This window comes from Gossypium hirsutum, chromosome A01 (genome assembly GCF_007990345.1).
Source record: "Gossypium hirsutum isolate 1008001.06 chromosome A01, Gossypium_hirsutum_v2.1, whole genome shotgun sequence".
Lineage (NCBI taxonomy): Eukaryota > Viridiplantae > Streptophyta > Magnoliopsida > Malvales > Malvaceae > Gossypium > Gossypium hirsutum.
Window position 1 is genome coordinate 98,393,529 of NC_053424.1, and position 17,055 is coordinate 98,410,583.

A 17,055-nucleotide genomic window follows, 5' to 3' on the forward strand; every position below is an offset into this window, starting at 1 on the left:
GAACCTTGTTTCTCTTGATCTATAATAGAAAATTTAACTCATTTATTATTTACATTAGTCAATTCAGTCCAAAAATTATATTATGGAAAAATTATATTTTTACCCCTAAACTTTGACATTTTTACATCTTGGTCCCTAGGCTCGTAAAATGAAATCTATTCAATTTCTTCAAGACCCAAGCCTAGTTGAACCACTTTCATACTTATAATAGCCTACATTTTCATTTAATCACACTTTTACACACATTTTATAACCTTTTTACGAACTGGTCCTTTTGACATTTTCATCAAAAATCACCTAGAAAAAGTTGTTTATCATACACCAAACACACATTTTCTACCATTAAACATCAAAATACATACATATCTAACATGTTTCAAACCCTAGACCTTAATCATTTCTCAAATTAATGGTAGAAATAAATATATCGAGTGATAATGACTTCAAAAATGTAAAGAGCATTAAAAACGGGGCAAAAACAGACTTACAATCGAGTTTGAAAGTGGCCAAACCCTAGCTATGGCTTCCCTTATAAATTTTAGCACTAGGGGGAAGAGATGGAGAAGGATTTTGGCTTGATTTTTGCTTTTTAATTCATTTAATTACCAAATGACCAAAATGCCTTTTTCTCAAAGCACTAAAATTCTCTTACCTCATGTCTATTTTTGTCCAACTTAAATTAAAATGTTCTAATTACCATATAAGGACCTTAAATTTAAAATTTCATAGCAATTAGACACCTCTAGCATGAAGAACTCAACTTTTGCACTTTTTATAATTTAATCCTTTTTGCTAAATTGAGTGCTCAAATGTCAAAATTTTCGAATGGATTTTTCACAAAATCATTTCATAAAAATTTAGACATAAAAATGTAATAAAAAAAAGTTTTACTATGTCAGATTTGTGGTCCCAAAACCACTATTCTAACTAGGCCCAAAATCGGGCTATTACATTGTCGATAGCAACAACATCAACCGATGCAAAATAACTCGTCTGTTGTAGTTGATCCACCATGTGATAATCCACTCTTCAACGATCCTAACTTATCGGATCTACCACCACCACAATAACTACTACCGATAGAGCCACCAATAGTTCAAGAGGAACGCACACTGAGAGTTTATGCACTACCAACCCTCGACGTAGTCCAAGGTAGTATCACAAGGTCGACTATTACAACCAATAATTTTGAAATTAAGCTGACCATTATCCTGATGATTCAAAATAGCCTACAATTCAAAGGAACTATGACAGAGGACCCAAATTAGCATTAAAAACGCTTTCTCCAACTTTGTGATATTTTTAGATTTAATGGGGTCACCGATGACATTATTCATCTTCAGTTGTTCCCTTTCTCATTAATAGATAATGCTTTCTCTTGGTTAGATTCATAGGCACCGAGATCCATAATGACATGGAATGAACTTGCGAATTTTTTTTTTGTACAAGTTCTTCCCTGTTAGCAATACTATCCAACAATGGATGTCAATGGATTAAGGTCTTCACCTTCAAACCTTTTCTTGGGGTTTTGTAGGCTTTGGTAATTTTTTAGGAAAAATTCTAAATTGAAATATGGATAAAAAGTATGGAGACCTTTTGTTTAGTGATGGTTTTAAGTTCGTCAGAGCACCGGTGGTGGAGCATTTCCTCTAATGACGATTAGGGTTAGAGAAAAAAAAAGAAGAAAAAGGAAATAGAGAAAATAAAAGAAAAGAAGAAATTGGAAAAGGAAAAAAATAAAAATCAAAGTTTAAAAGAAAAATAGAATGTAAGATTTTCGTTTGAGATTTTTATAGGAGTGACCAAAATGATTGAACTATGTAACGTGGGTGCCTAAATTGTAAAATTTTCATTCTAAAATGAAATTTTTTTATAGTTGGGTAACTATCTACATAGTTTACCCTTTATGATTTTGTATTTAATAATCTGTATAAATTCTTAATCTATAGTATTTATAAAACCTTTTACTGAGTTGATGTCACTTATCAACTAGATCCCAACAAAGTTAAGAATTACAAAAAAAAAATCATTTTATTGGCAAAATATGTTTTATGATTATGTGAGTTTTTTATTTTTAACTTTTTATATTTTTATAAATTAATAAATATTTGTTCATAGTGAGATTTTAACTAAGGACATCGTGTAGATAAAACTTTTTCTTTACCATTTAGACTAAAGCAATTTTTATTTTTTATATGAAACTTTAATAAATATATTTTTAGTTTTTATTGTATATTATTTATAAATACACTTTTATGTTCTAAATACATAATTCCACACACATATATGTATGATAAAATTTCTAATATATTTTAAAACAATCTACAGTTTTAACCTAATATATTAAATATAATTCAACTTAAACTACTTTGTAGCATTTTTTTAACCTGTAAATTCTAAGTATATACATGATACATTTAAATTATATAGGTTTCATTAGCACCTTTTTACTCATAGTTTATGTAAATTCCGAGCATGTAAGTAGCCAATTGAGTCATTTTAATTAATATTAAGTCATTAGACATAATTTGAGTGAAGTTTTTAATTTTATATAATTTAGTATTAATTTTACATAATTTGGCTATTTTATGCTACATGTTAATTTTTACTCGATTTGCTGCAGCTAGACCACTAAATTAATTCATGTGGGAGTCCATAATATCACACATGAACACAATTTAATTTCTACTTCATGTGGACGACAAGCTCACCAATTGGACTCATAAATCCAATTCAACCCAACTTTGAAGATGGTTACAGAAAAGAATGAATTCTGCTCTTAATTGGGTTGTCAAAACTGTCCAATAAGGGGGGAGAATGACCAAAATTACGCAAAGGCATGAGAGCAACCTATACCAACTTTGGGAGAATTAATTTGTAGGTCCCTACATGTGCAAAGAAATCACAAATTAGCCTCCAACTTCCATCTTGATTACCGTCCACTTCCTTGCATGATTCATGCATGAAATCAAGCATGAATCAAGCAACCACCCAACCTCCCATTCCACATTTCATGGCCGGCCAAGTAAGGGAGTAATTCAAGGGATCTCCAAGCTATTTTTAGTAAACTTCCATGCTACTCTTCAACTATAAATACCACCTCTCATCTCCCATTCCAAACATCATTCATTCATCCTTTATTCATTATTCATTTGTCCATAAACTCACTTTCTTTCTCTCTTCCACGCATAAGCATTCTCATTTCCCTATTTCTTTTAACTAGCATTTTCCCTTGAGGAAAACCACTCTTGGCCAGCAACCTTGAAAAGCATTTTGCAAAGAAGCAGTCGCGAGAACTGGAGGAAGCCACCACAATTAATCTTTGGAAAATCGTCGAAATCATCAAGAGTTTCTTCTTTTCTATTCTTTAATTTTGTTCTTAGTTATTCAACATGTTTGCAAATTGTTTTGATGCTTTTCCATTGACAATGATGACTTAATTTTGTTTTCGCTGGAATCCATCTCTATTACTTCACATAAATTTTAAGGAATCCTTAGTAAAATATGGACATAGAAATATACATGTTTTTCTAAGTATAAGATTTCGAAAGAATTTATATGAGATTCCAAGTGAATGAAAGATCAAGTTGCCATGAAATTTTTCTGGAACATCGTTAAACATGATGAAGAATGAATTGAGTCAAGTGTTGTAATTGTTCTAGCTTATTCATGTTATTATTGTTAAAACTTGTCAAATTGCTGCTAAAACCATCTCATTTCATTCATTGCATTTAGGTTAATTCATTTGCTTTCATTTGCATTAATTTAATTCTAAAATCAATCACCTTAAAAATATTGTGTATGTTTTAATCGACTTGTGAATAGTAATTTTACAATTATTGATTTAAACATAGTCCCTGTGGAGATGATAACTCTTTTACTTACTCATTACTTAATAACGACTGTGTACACTTGCACATTCCATTGTGAACCAATATACAACATATATTACTTATGCAAATTATATATTTAAATTAAAGGAATTGGAAATAGATATTACTTCCAACATTATTAATTTTATTAAAAGAAATACCATTATCCTACAAATAAATTATGTATGTTCCAAATTTTAAATTTTATTTAATTTCACAAAAGGTTAGTACAACATTATTATGCAAACAACTCATTATTAATTAACTATTTCCTATTTAAATGATTCAATATATTTTAACTAATATTATGTAGCATTTGATATAATAAAAAAAATTACTTTTCTTGCTATTTAATCGATTTGAAAATGATTTCAATATTTGGCGTGTCAAATTTTACTTATTTTTCTTGGAATTTAGCTTTTTCTTGGGAGTTACTTTTCCATAAACATGAAAATGTGATTCCCATAATAAAATTTTGGAAAGTTACTTTCCAGTGTAGATTGGAAAGTTAAAAAAATATAAAGATAAAGTCAACCCTATTTTATATCGATTTAAGGTATTAGTCTATTAATAAATATAAAAATAAATATTGCGTCCTTCTGCTTTTCTCCTACTTGGTTTTTTCTATTACTTCAACGGGTTCTTCGCAAGTAAATTTTTTTCCCCAATTTTATTTTCATATGCATTTATTTTTATATGCATATTTAATCATCTATATAGTATATTGTTCATATTATATTTATTTCCAATTTTATTATAATCTTTATGAATTTTTGTGACCAATAGAAAAAAAATTAAGGTTTAGGTTTAGCTCTAAAACTACCCTTAAAATATTTATAGTTTTTAGGTTAACCTTTAGCAAAAATAAAACGTGATTTCAAGTAATTTTTTAATTTATTTCAAAAAATGTTTTATATGTACTTAATTTTATAAATTCATTATTATATTAAAAATATATGCAAGACAAATTTGAAATAGTTTTACTTTCAATTAAAATTTAAAAAAAATAAAAACTATCAATTAAATTTTATTTATAAATATTTAATCCAAATATTTGTTAAGAATAAAGTTTATTATAAAAATTAAATACATGAATATTGTTTTTATTTAATAAAGGTAAATTCGTAAATAATCATTATATTCCTAAGAAATTACTTAATAAACTAAATGTGATAATGTAACTTTTCTAATATTTTACTCAACACATTCTAATGTATATTAAACGTTGTAAAGTAACATTCTCGACAATCACATTCCCAACAACCACATTCTCATAACATGGAAAAACACCACTTACTTTATAATTTTACTTTCTAAGTTTATTAAATTAAGATTACTGTTGGATACAATCTTCCAATTTAATTATTTAATACATTTACTAAGATTATTTGAACTTTATTTTGATTTATTTTTTAATTACAGGAAAAATCTTTTTATTGAATAAAATCTTCAAATTTAATTATTTAAAATATGTTTCAAACTATAATTTTACATAATCTTTAAAAGTTTTTATTCGCTTTTTTTCAAATTAAATTCTTTAATTAAAAAAAAAATCTTCCTGTTAATTAAAATCGTCAAATTTTAAATTATCTACAATCAATACTAGAAGTTCTGCAATTATCGGTAACTTATGTATATCGACATTAAGACAAAAAATTTCTAAATCCGCTATTATTTTAGCAAGGAATAAATTACTTCAGTTTATAAATATATTTATTCTATTTTAAATCTATGGTTTTCTTTTTTTTCTTTTTGGCTTTGTTTTATTTATTTTTATTAAAATAATTATATTTATTCTATTTCAAATTAGAAATTTTATTACATATAAATGTGTAAAAATTACATATTTAAAACACAATTGATGGATGTAATAAAATGTGCATAATAAAAACAATCAAAATAAAACTTTGATTGAGTAGTGAATTTAAATTTTTATTAAACAATTGACATGGGATCAAATTGTATCATATGTATATTTTTATTGGGCTTGTAAAATAAAAAAAATAAATATCAACGAGTAAGATAATTTATTTTAAAGGACATCAAATTATTTTTTTAACTAAATTAGTGTTTGATTAATTTATAACATTAACTCAATCATAAACTATTTTTTATTATACATCTTTTATAATTTTTCTTTTTATTTTCAGTTGAATCAAAATACATATTAAATCATTTGTTGTAATTTTACCATTATCATCGTGGTTCTATTCAAATGAACCTTTTGACTTGGTCTACCGCTTAGATACCCAATATTCTGGTTTCTAGTTTTGTCGCCCGAGATTAATAGGCCAATTTATATATCCTACACATACTAAAAGGAACTGTGCTATACTGTCACTATCCACTTTGGAATTTTGGGAAATCTGGACTTCACTAAACCTTGCCCAAATTTGAGGACTGGAACTCTAAAGAAGGATCCACACATAGGGCAATATCGAAGGTCATCTCATTATTATTGCTCGCAGAAGTTGGGAATTCCATTTTGTTAATTCAATAACATGACATGTAAAATCATCTATGACTCAAAATTATGCTGCCCAAGTGGATTGGACGGCAGACACTTGGTTGGTTCTTCATCCACTACCTATTTGAAAAGTCTTCAACTCATAATTTCTCTTTCAAGTTCTAAGCTTAACCATAAAATCTCGAATCCAATTTGGACAACCACGAAGCTCATTGAGTAACGATATTAGGAAGAACTTCAATAGAAGTTTCTAATGATTTTTTTTTTTGCATATATCAAAATTAAACAAATACTATAAAAACAGGTTATGTAACATTATTTATGGAAATAGGATAAGATGAAGATTGGAGGCGCTTGTGGCGGTTCACATAGTAGATATGCGGAAAGTTTTTAGAGGGCTTCTAATGATAAAAGAGGAAGATGTCTAGAGAATTGAGGGGTCTTTTTTTGAAGTCCTCTCTGATGATATAGCAAGCTATGTATGCTTCTTACAATGGTGTCGGCAGGGGCGAAGTCAAAACAAATTGATAGGAGGGTTGGATAAAATTTTAATTTTTTTATAGTTTATATCTTTATAATTTGTAAAGTATTAAATCAAATTTTTATAATTTTAGGGGGTCCAAAGTGCAATTTTACCTTTACTAATTTAAAATTTTTAAAAAATTTTAAGGGCCAAAAGAGTAAATTTACATTTTAGGGGGCCGGGGCCTATACTAACCCCCTGACTTCACCCCTGGGTGTCGGTTCATAGGTTTTGAAAGTTCTAAGTCATTACAAATTTTTGCATATGTATTGGGATATAATGAATGGATGTGTATCACTTTCTACATATTTCCTGTTATGTATTGTTTTTTATCTGTTAGAAAAGTGTTTAGAAAACATATAAGAGTTGACGTAGCAGAATTTTTTTAAAGAAATTGAAAATGATTTTTATCGCGATATCTTAAATAATAAATTTGATAAAATTAGTACATGTGTTTCAAGGCTCGGGAGGTATATCTAAATTACAAAAGGTTACGAGAAAGTGTTTAGATTTTTTGATTAACTCAAATGGAATTCAAAATTTTTAAGCTTTCAACTGAATGATCTTCTATATTATTCTCAAATTCTTGGATGCTTAGGAAGTTGACACTAACTCAAGGAGCTTTACACAAAAAAAATTTTGAAATTCCAAAATAGGTAAAAGTTGAAATCTCTATGTATCCTAAAATGGAAAATTCAACTTCTAGATATGAATTACAATCACTAGATATTACAATTATAATTCTCACAAATTTAAAATTCAAACTCAATAAAAATAGAATTTATTTGAGTATAAAAAATTTTACTTAAATATACTTTCAATAACCTTCTTCACAGATTTCCCTAAGAAAATGATGCATATAAATTTTGGCTAGGTATTTCTAAAGGGATATAGACAAGAGTTTAATTCTCATTCAAAGTTCTTACTTAATTAAGTTAGGGGAGTTTTAGTCCAAGTAGGACTTTACAAAGGTACAAAGTTGGCGACATACATGGGAAATTACTCTCATTACCGTGGCATGCTATCGTCCATTGGTCTAGTCGAATCCAATTCACTTTTCAAGTTTTTTTCTATAAATAAGAAAAACCAAGATTGAATATTTAATTAATTAATTAATTAATTTAATATTTCTCCAAATTAATTATTAAATAAAATAGTTTAACAAATCAATTTTAAGTAAATAATTTACACAACTCAATTCTAATTCCATTAAAATCGTCGTGACTTTATTGTATTAGAATTTATGTGCAAATTTATTTAATTATCCAAATATAAATAAACGACAATGACTACATAATTTAATTTTCAATTTAGACTCAGTTGTTTAATTTATTCATCCAATTAAGTAATAATCCTAAGAAATTAAATTAGTCATAAGTTATCTCATACATTCTCGATAAAATGTACTTACTATGGAATGTAATTCATGCAATCTAATTCTCATTCGTCTTTTATATCCATCAATTCATATTTCTCATTATGAAATCCGCTCAAAGTTATATTGAGTTTAATGAAAGGACCAATTGCCATATATAATGAGAGCTTAAACAATTTGTAATTAAGTTTGGACTCTTCATATATTAATTACAAAGCTATTCAGTCACAGAGTCAATCCACTAAAAGCATCATGACTGATCTATCCATTATATACCATTAGAAAAGCTATTTATGTTAAGCTTTTGTCCATAACCTTGTTATATATGTGTTACCCTAGTAGGATATCTATGATCCCATTAGGATAAATCTATTCACCTAATTTAATCCATTTTATGTTATGGTTACCATTATATCTCTCATGATGAAAGTGATCATTAGTTATACTATTAACGATTAATCATTTGTCCCAACCAAATGACCCTTAACCACATTCTATTTTCATAATCTATACAATACCAATGAGAAGACAACATTTACTATTTCAATCAAGCTATGATTACACTATTAGGATTAATGCCCTTACTGCAATGATTTTTTCATGCTACTTGTAATTTTTGAACTAATTAAATAAATTTATTTCCATAATTAATTATTCATATCTTTGTTTGATTGTCCTCAATGGTTTTTGCACGAAAAACAAAATGAATAAAACAAATATTCACTTATTTACCTAATGTTTAACTGATATTAAATCTCATCATAAGAAAAGATTATAATGTGAGAAGACAACTTATATTAGTAGATAATTTAAAATTGTTCTTAGTTTGAAGGAATCAAAATTGAGTAATTGATTCAAATGAATTAGTATGCTGTCTAGAAGTCCTATTAGAGACATATCTTGTCTTGGGTATTGGAGCAGTTGACTCCCAGAAATAGAAGCATAGGTGTGGTTGTTTGGATTGACAACATAACAAATTGAACCCAAATAGAATTTATCTTGGATTCATTTATGAATATATTCACTTGTGACATTCATTGTATGACTTGCCTAAATCATATATACATAACTCATATACTTTGATATATTGAAAACATGTGTTCCTTTGGTATCAGAGTTGAAATGATGCATGCATGGATGGATTGAAACTCATTATATTAATTTCACCAAAGCTATCAATTTTCAACTTTAAAAGATCAGTCAACTTGTGACACATTGTTTGATAGGATCTACGCATTTTTGAGTTGAGATGTCTTTGTCGATGAAAGATTTGCCTCTTATCTTTGAAATTCATTTTGAATCATCTTCTTTTGATTTCGAGAGCTCAAGATATGGTTGTTTTAGTGACAATTACACGAGAAAATTTTTGATGTGATTAAAGCAAGAATAATGAGTTTTAAACTTTATTTAGCTTTTAAATCATATTAGCTTCAATTATAATGTATATAAACCAAATAATGTATTTATGAAGTCTTACATTTAAGATCTTTATTTATTACAAAATTTTAAGTATTTTAGACTGATTTAGCTTAAAGAGTAAGATTATAACTAGGTCAATTACTTGGAGGCAAAGGAAGGGTAGTCAATTACTTGGAGGCAAAGGAAGGGTTGTTTCCTTGTTTTCCAAGTAGTTTGGGTTTATATATATTATATTATATTTTCTATACCCGCCATATATTGTATCTTAATTATTTTTATCAATGAAAATTGCTTCGAAGGAGTTTTTCTTATAAGACTAGTTTCTTGTTTCTTTCTTACTAGAACTTTTTCTTTAATTCTTTAAGATTTTGGAGGAGGTTCATCATAACTTCAGCTTGCCTAATTCTTTCCAATTGGGATGCTTATTAAAAGTCATTATAGTTCTTTGTTAGTGCTTCACCTTTGATGTCATTCACCATTAATCTTTTATTTTCAGTTTCATCAATCCATTCTTCTATCTTTACTTATTTATATAAATTTTTAATTTTGGAAATTTTGCATTGAATCTTAGCATTATCTATTGAAGTTTTAGGTTCTTAAAGGCCTTAAATTTTTTTGTTTTCATGGTTTTCTTATTTTCTAGGAAAGTTTATTTTCATTTAATTTATTTCAAGTTGATTGTATGAGCTCTTAAAATTCAATTTCGGGTTTTCAAATCATTTGGCATTAGAGCCTAGGTTTGGCTGTTCAACCTCATCCTTAACTGAACACCTCTTTGCTAAAAAAAAAACCCTTGAATTTTCTTTGCATGCCTTAAACAAAAAACGGTCAAGATTTGTATTTTACCTTATTTCTTAGTTTTTCCAATTTAGTTTTATTTTTTAACTCTTTTAAATTTTATCATACATAGCACTTGAATTGAGTAAAATAAAAAAAAGGTAAAACAAATATTTTGCCACCTAGAACACCATAAACCAATCACTCGAAGTTGGGTAGTTGTTTTCTAGGATTTTAACTGTTATAACCTATTTTCTTACCTTTAAAAGTTAGGATTCTATGTTTACTTGCTTTTATTATTTCTTATTCATTAACTAACACCCTCTTCTTCTTGCGCTAGCAAGTTTATGGAAAAGTTGTGCATTCCTTCTACCGTAGAACTTATTTTATTGCTCCAAACCCTTTCTTGGCATCCTATAGATGAAGAAACCTTTGTTAGTAGAAATCTTCTTCATTAATTCTATATAATTGAAGTTTGATTAAGTACTATAAAAACTTAATATGTTACCAAGTCTTTCTCCCTTGTTGAGTGATAGTATTAGTCAATATTTTTAGAGCTAACAGTGAGGATTTGTTTTACTTTCACCTTTTTTTTCTTCTGTTTGTGAGTGCTTTTTATTTTAAAGAATGTAAAACAGGAACATCTAATATGAATCTAGCCTTGAACTCTATGTAGTTGGCTGACATGAAGATGGAATATCTGTGTTATGTCGTGTTGGCGTATAGTATTTGCCCATGTGACATGCCATTGGCATACTAAGTCTATCTGAGTTCTATATATGCCATTGGGCATACTCTGTGTTGTTGAGCGAATCCTTTCAAAGATTGGATTGTGTTATTAGCATTTTGCTTAAGATCTCTATGGAACTCACTAAGTTCTTTTGAACTTGTCGTGTTACCCTTTCCTTTTCAAGCCTACTATTGAATGAAGACTTTTTGAAGGATTATGCTAGAGGATATCTATTGCTATGAGACATCTATTTATTTGTACCATGCATGACATATGAGGGTGATGTTTAGTTGTATTTTGAGATGGAATTGTAATTAAAACTTATAATTGATAAAAAAATACTTTAATAAAATTATCTTATTAAAGTTTATATGCCATTTGGCTTCGTAACACCTCTAACCCTTATCTGTCGTCGAAACAGGGTTACATGAAATTATCATACTTTACAGACTAATTACAGATATTTCATTACCTTTACCATACAAATCAAGAATAAATCATATAACACTCATATTGTCCCTTAGATGGGTCCTCAAGGCCCAAAATACACCTTAAAAGTGAATTGGAACTAAACTGAACATTTAAGGAATTTTTTTTTCAAAATTTTAAAATTTTTATTAGGAACAAGGGACACACGCCTGTGTGGTCAGGTCGTGTGGATCAGACGGCAAGGTGACACACCCGTGTCATAGGCCGTGTGAGCATTCGATGTGAGGCACACGGCCGTGTTCCAGCCTATGTTCAAATTAGAGTAGCTACTAACTTGGGTTATACGGCCAACCACATGCCCTTGTGCTAGGCTGTGTGTAAAAACCTAGGCATTCTGTTTTAAAGTTTTAAAGTGCAAAGGACACACGACCAAATTACACACCCATGTACCAGGCCATGTGTCACACACTATAACAGCCCGATTTTGGGCCTAGTCAGAATAGTGGTCTCGGGACCACAAATACAAAGCTAGAGAAATTAATTTATTATTATTTTTATATTATAACATGTTTTTAAGAGTGCATGAAAAATTTGGTGAAGTAATTTTATCGTTTGTGAGCTTAATTGCGTAAAAGGACTAAATCGCATAAAATGTAAAAGTCCTATTTTGATAGCTAAAAGTGCCAAATAGCTAGAGAACCTAAATTTGGGGTCTTTAAAGGGAAATTAGACCCTTTAGGGAGGAATGGCTGGCCATAGGAGACAAAGGTGGTCAAATTTTCAAAGTTTGGTAAGTTAGGTGGCTTATTTTGACTAAAATATGAGTAAATAAAGGAAAGATAATATCATCCCTTTTTCATCTTCTTTATCCACCAAAAATAAGCCATTGAAGGGGATTTGAAAGCTTAAAAAATTTTAGCAACTTGTAATCCTCACAAGTAAGTGATTTTGATAGTTTTTCTTGATGATTTTTTATATTTTTGAGAACCTTGAAGCACAAGCTTTCAAATGAGGGCACTATTCTGAAAAATGATCAAGAGTGTAGGATTTTTCCATGAAAGAATTTGTATGTTTGCTGAGTTTTTATGGAAGAAAATGAGTCTTGGGTGTCTTATAAACAACTTTTGTGAAAGGTGTTAGCATGAAAACACCTAAAAGGACTATTTTGCATAAGTGTGTGAAATAGTGGGAATTTCGGCTAGGCTTAAGATGTGAAGAAATTCGATAAAAAATGATTTTTGAGCCTAGGGGTATAATGGTCATTTTGTTAAAGTCTAGGGGAAAATTTTAATTAGTAAATAAATAAGTACATTTTTCTATTATAGATCAAGAAATACCAAATTTGAACCTAGACCAGGAGAAAGCCAAGCAAATTGATTAAATCGACTAGTCGCCACATTTTTGTAATTCGAGGTAAGTAACATGTAAATAGTACAACTACATTAATAATATATGTATTTGAATTGTATTGAAATTATTATAGTATAAATTGCTTGATTGTGGAAATGAGAAAATGTGATGAGAATAGAGGTAGTAGAATTCCCGATTGAACCTTAGGAAATAAATCGAATATTTATGCCATGACGTTTGGGTCACTTGTGTGAGCTAGTGTAGGACATGTCTGGGACATGCATCGGCCACATTATGAGAGCCAGTGTAAGACCATGTCTAGGACATGGCATCGGCATTGAGACGAGTGCTAGTGTAAGACATGTGTGGGACATGCTTCGGCCTTGAGACGTAAGCCAGTGTATGACATGTCTGAGACATGCATCGGCTACGAGATGTGTCAGTGTAAGACCATGTCTGAGACATGGCATTGGCACAGATATGCTAAAACTTGTGTAAGACGATGTTTGGGATATGGCATCAGCATCTTACCCCATGTTTGAGGCTTATGGAATATCTGATAGTGTTCCAAATGGTTCAATGGTGAAAGTATGATTTCAAATTAATAAGGAAAGTATAACCGTGTTGTGAGTGGTACAGGTACCTATATGGAATGTATGAAATGTGAGCTCGATATATGCTATATGAGGTGTATTGAATATTGATGAGTAAGTTTTACTTATGCCACTTGTGTATTATGATACTTGTTGATGAATGGTAAAGTTATGTTGTATATTTATTTATGTGCAACTTACTAAGCTTTATGCTTACTCCCTCTCATTTTTCATTTTCTTATAGTGTCGCCTATCTAGCTTAAGGATCAACGGAAGTCAGAGATATCGATCACACTATCAATTGAAGCATTCGGTATAGTTTGATTTATATTTTTGAATATGGCATGTATAGGGCTTAGAATTTTCTATTTTTGTGTCACTAAGAACTGGCCAAATCTGTTGGCTTGGGTTGGTAACCCTTCATTTTGTATTAAGCTTTAAATGGTGGAAAATATTCATTTTGATTTATATGCAAAGATGTATTTTCATAGATGAATAAAATGCACTATTGGAATGTTATCTATTGCAGCTGATTGGTTTAAATAAGTTATCCTTGTATTGGTTTAGTTGCTTTTGTGTAGGTTGTGCAAGTAAGGGTGGAAAATAGGCTTGGTAAATAGCCTTATATTGTCCACACGGGTAGACACACAGGTGTGTATCTAGGTCGTGTGTGACAAACGGTCTGCCATATGGATGTGTGGTCCGGCTATGTGTCCCCTGCACGTAAAAATTTCAAGTCAGTATGCATGGTAGTAAACACACGGGCAGAGACACGACTGTGTGTCTCAGCCATGTGAAGGACACGTCTTAGTACACGGCCGTGTGCCTTGGCCGTGTGACTTTTTGGGGTTGCTGACGTCAGAAATAGAATGTCCATATTTTTGCATACGGGTGTGTCATAGCTGTATGAAGGACACGGGCTAGGGACACAGGCGTGTGCCAGGCCGTGTGAAAACCCTTGTAGGTGAGCATTTTGAATTAATTCCACACGGGTGGAGGACACGAGCGTGTCCCTATATTGCTTAGGCCGTGTGAGCACACGGGCCATCAACACGACCATGCTGAAATGGCCACATGGGCGTGTTACCTTTCTACACGAGTGTGTGCCCTGTTTCAAAGTTAAATTTTTCTATAGATGGTTTAAGGACCCAGGTTGATCCCGAATAGTTTCCAATGGTCAATTTGGGGGTCGTAGGGCAATAATAAGAAGTTTAATGTAGAAATTGAAAAGTTCTAATTTGGAAAAAGTCTTGGTGACTTAGAGAACATTTGTGTGCATGAGATCGAGTTAGGTAATGCCTCGTGTTCCGCTCTGGTGTGGGTTACGGGTATGGGGTGTTACACACACAGCTGAGACACACGCCCGTATCTTTGCCCGTGTGGACAAAAATAAGCCATTTTAAGGCCATTTTTCTCACCATTTTATTATACAACATTGAAATACACTAATATATCTCAACCAAGCAATCAATTCAAGCCAAAACATGTATTTAACATAATATGTTAACACAAAAATCATTTTTTTAACTTTGTCAAACTAACTTCATTCATTGATTAACCAAAACCTATTCCTAATTATATACATACAAACACTGATGTATATACTTCAAGTTTAACCCTTTTCAATCCATCCCTATACATGTCATATAAACCATAAAATGTGTAACAAAATCTACCAGGGTAATCTGAATAGTGTGACTCGATGTGTTGATCCGATCTTCCGAACTTCTTGAAATCTATAAAGAGCATTGAACAACACAAGCAAGCTTAACGACGCTTATTAAGTTCGTTGGCTTAAACAAAAATCTTAACGAACATATTAAAACAATTCATTCAAGTAAATCATTCATTACACATTTCCTTCCAATCACAACTTTAACCGATGCATATGCTTATTGGAGCTCGATATCAATAATAACTTAAATTTTGCACATTAATTCCATATAACACTTACTAATTCCATAAATTTTGCACATTAATTCCATATAACACTTACTAATTCTTCTCAGTCAAAGAACGACTTATGGATTTGAGTACATCATAAATTGAAGCTCGAAGGATACACATAAGCACGTAAATGCTAAATGGAAACCCGTAAAGGTTGAACGAAAGCTCATAGGAGTTGGACAAAAACCCATTAGGGTTAAACAGAAGCTCAAAAAAGCTAAACGGAAACCCATTAGGGTTAAACGGAAACTCATATGAGTTAATTGAAGCTCATGAGAGCTAAACGGAAAGCAAACACGAGTGTTCGCAACAAATGCTAAACCTCAGTTTACTTGGGTAAATTTTTCGTCAGTTCCCCGTTTTGCATTAAACGATTGCACTCAATCTTGCGTTCTGTTCACTTCAAACACTTGATTCAATTTCATAATTCTTATAATAGTTTATTTTCAACAAATAATATGAATAAATACATATTAAAATTCATCAATTTAACAAATAATATTAAAAATTTAACCATACGAACTTACCTGGACTAAATTGTAGAATTCGTAGTAATTCGGGAACTATTCTTCTAATTTCTCTTTCCCTCATTGATCTACAGGCTCTTGATCTAAAATATAAAATTATTCATCCATTAGCACATATTTCGGCCTCATTCCACTTTACAATTTATACCCTTCAAATTTTAAAATTACACATTTACCCTAACTTTTACATTTTTTACAATTTAGTCCCTTATTAATTAACCCATCAATTGAGTTAATTTTTCTAAATTAACAAGTTATTCCATCATTCTAAGCTATTTTGTAGCCTTCGATTCATAGAAATTCAATAAAAAACCCTAATCCTTTTATTCTTTACAATTTAGTCCTAAAAATCAATTTCTATTGAAATCACTCAATAAAATCATCACATAACAAAATTAAAGCTTAAAATCCATGATAATTCATCATAAGCACCCAACAATCATCAATGGTAACTTTCAAAATTACCCATGGAATCAAAACTAATGAAATCAATGGTTGGATCTAGTTGTAAAAGTCTCAAAAACATAAAAATTTCAAGAAAAAGGCAAGAATTGAACTGACATGATGCAAAAATATGAAAAACTAGCTTAAACCCTCCTCAATGTCTATTTTTAAAGCTAAAAATGATAATGATTTCTCTAGAATTCTTTACTTTCTCATTTATCTCATTAATTTTGCAAAATTTCTAATTTTTCCTTTAGTTCACATTGTTTCCTTACTAATTTCTATGCCCATGCTGCCCAGCCTATTTAATCTAGGCTAAATTTCTCTTTAAGTCCTCCTTATTTACTTTTTGAACTATTTAATCACTATTTCCTTAATTTGCAAGTTTTGCACCTTTTTCAATTTAGTCCTTTTTAATTAATTAACTATCAAAATGTTAAAATTTTCTAACGAAAATTTAATACTAACTCAATGACACTCCGTAAATATTTATAAAAATATTTACAGCTCGGTTTATGAAATCAAGGTCTCGATTCCTTGTTTTTAAGACTAATTAACCTAATAATGCTTTTAAATCACAAAATTACTAATTCAAAAGTTTC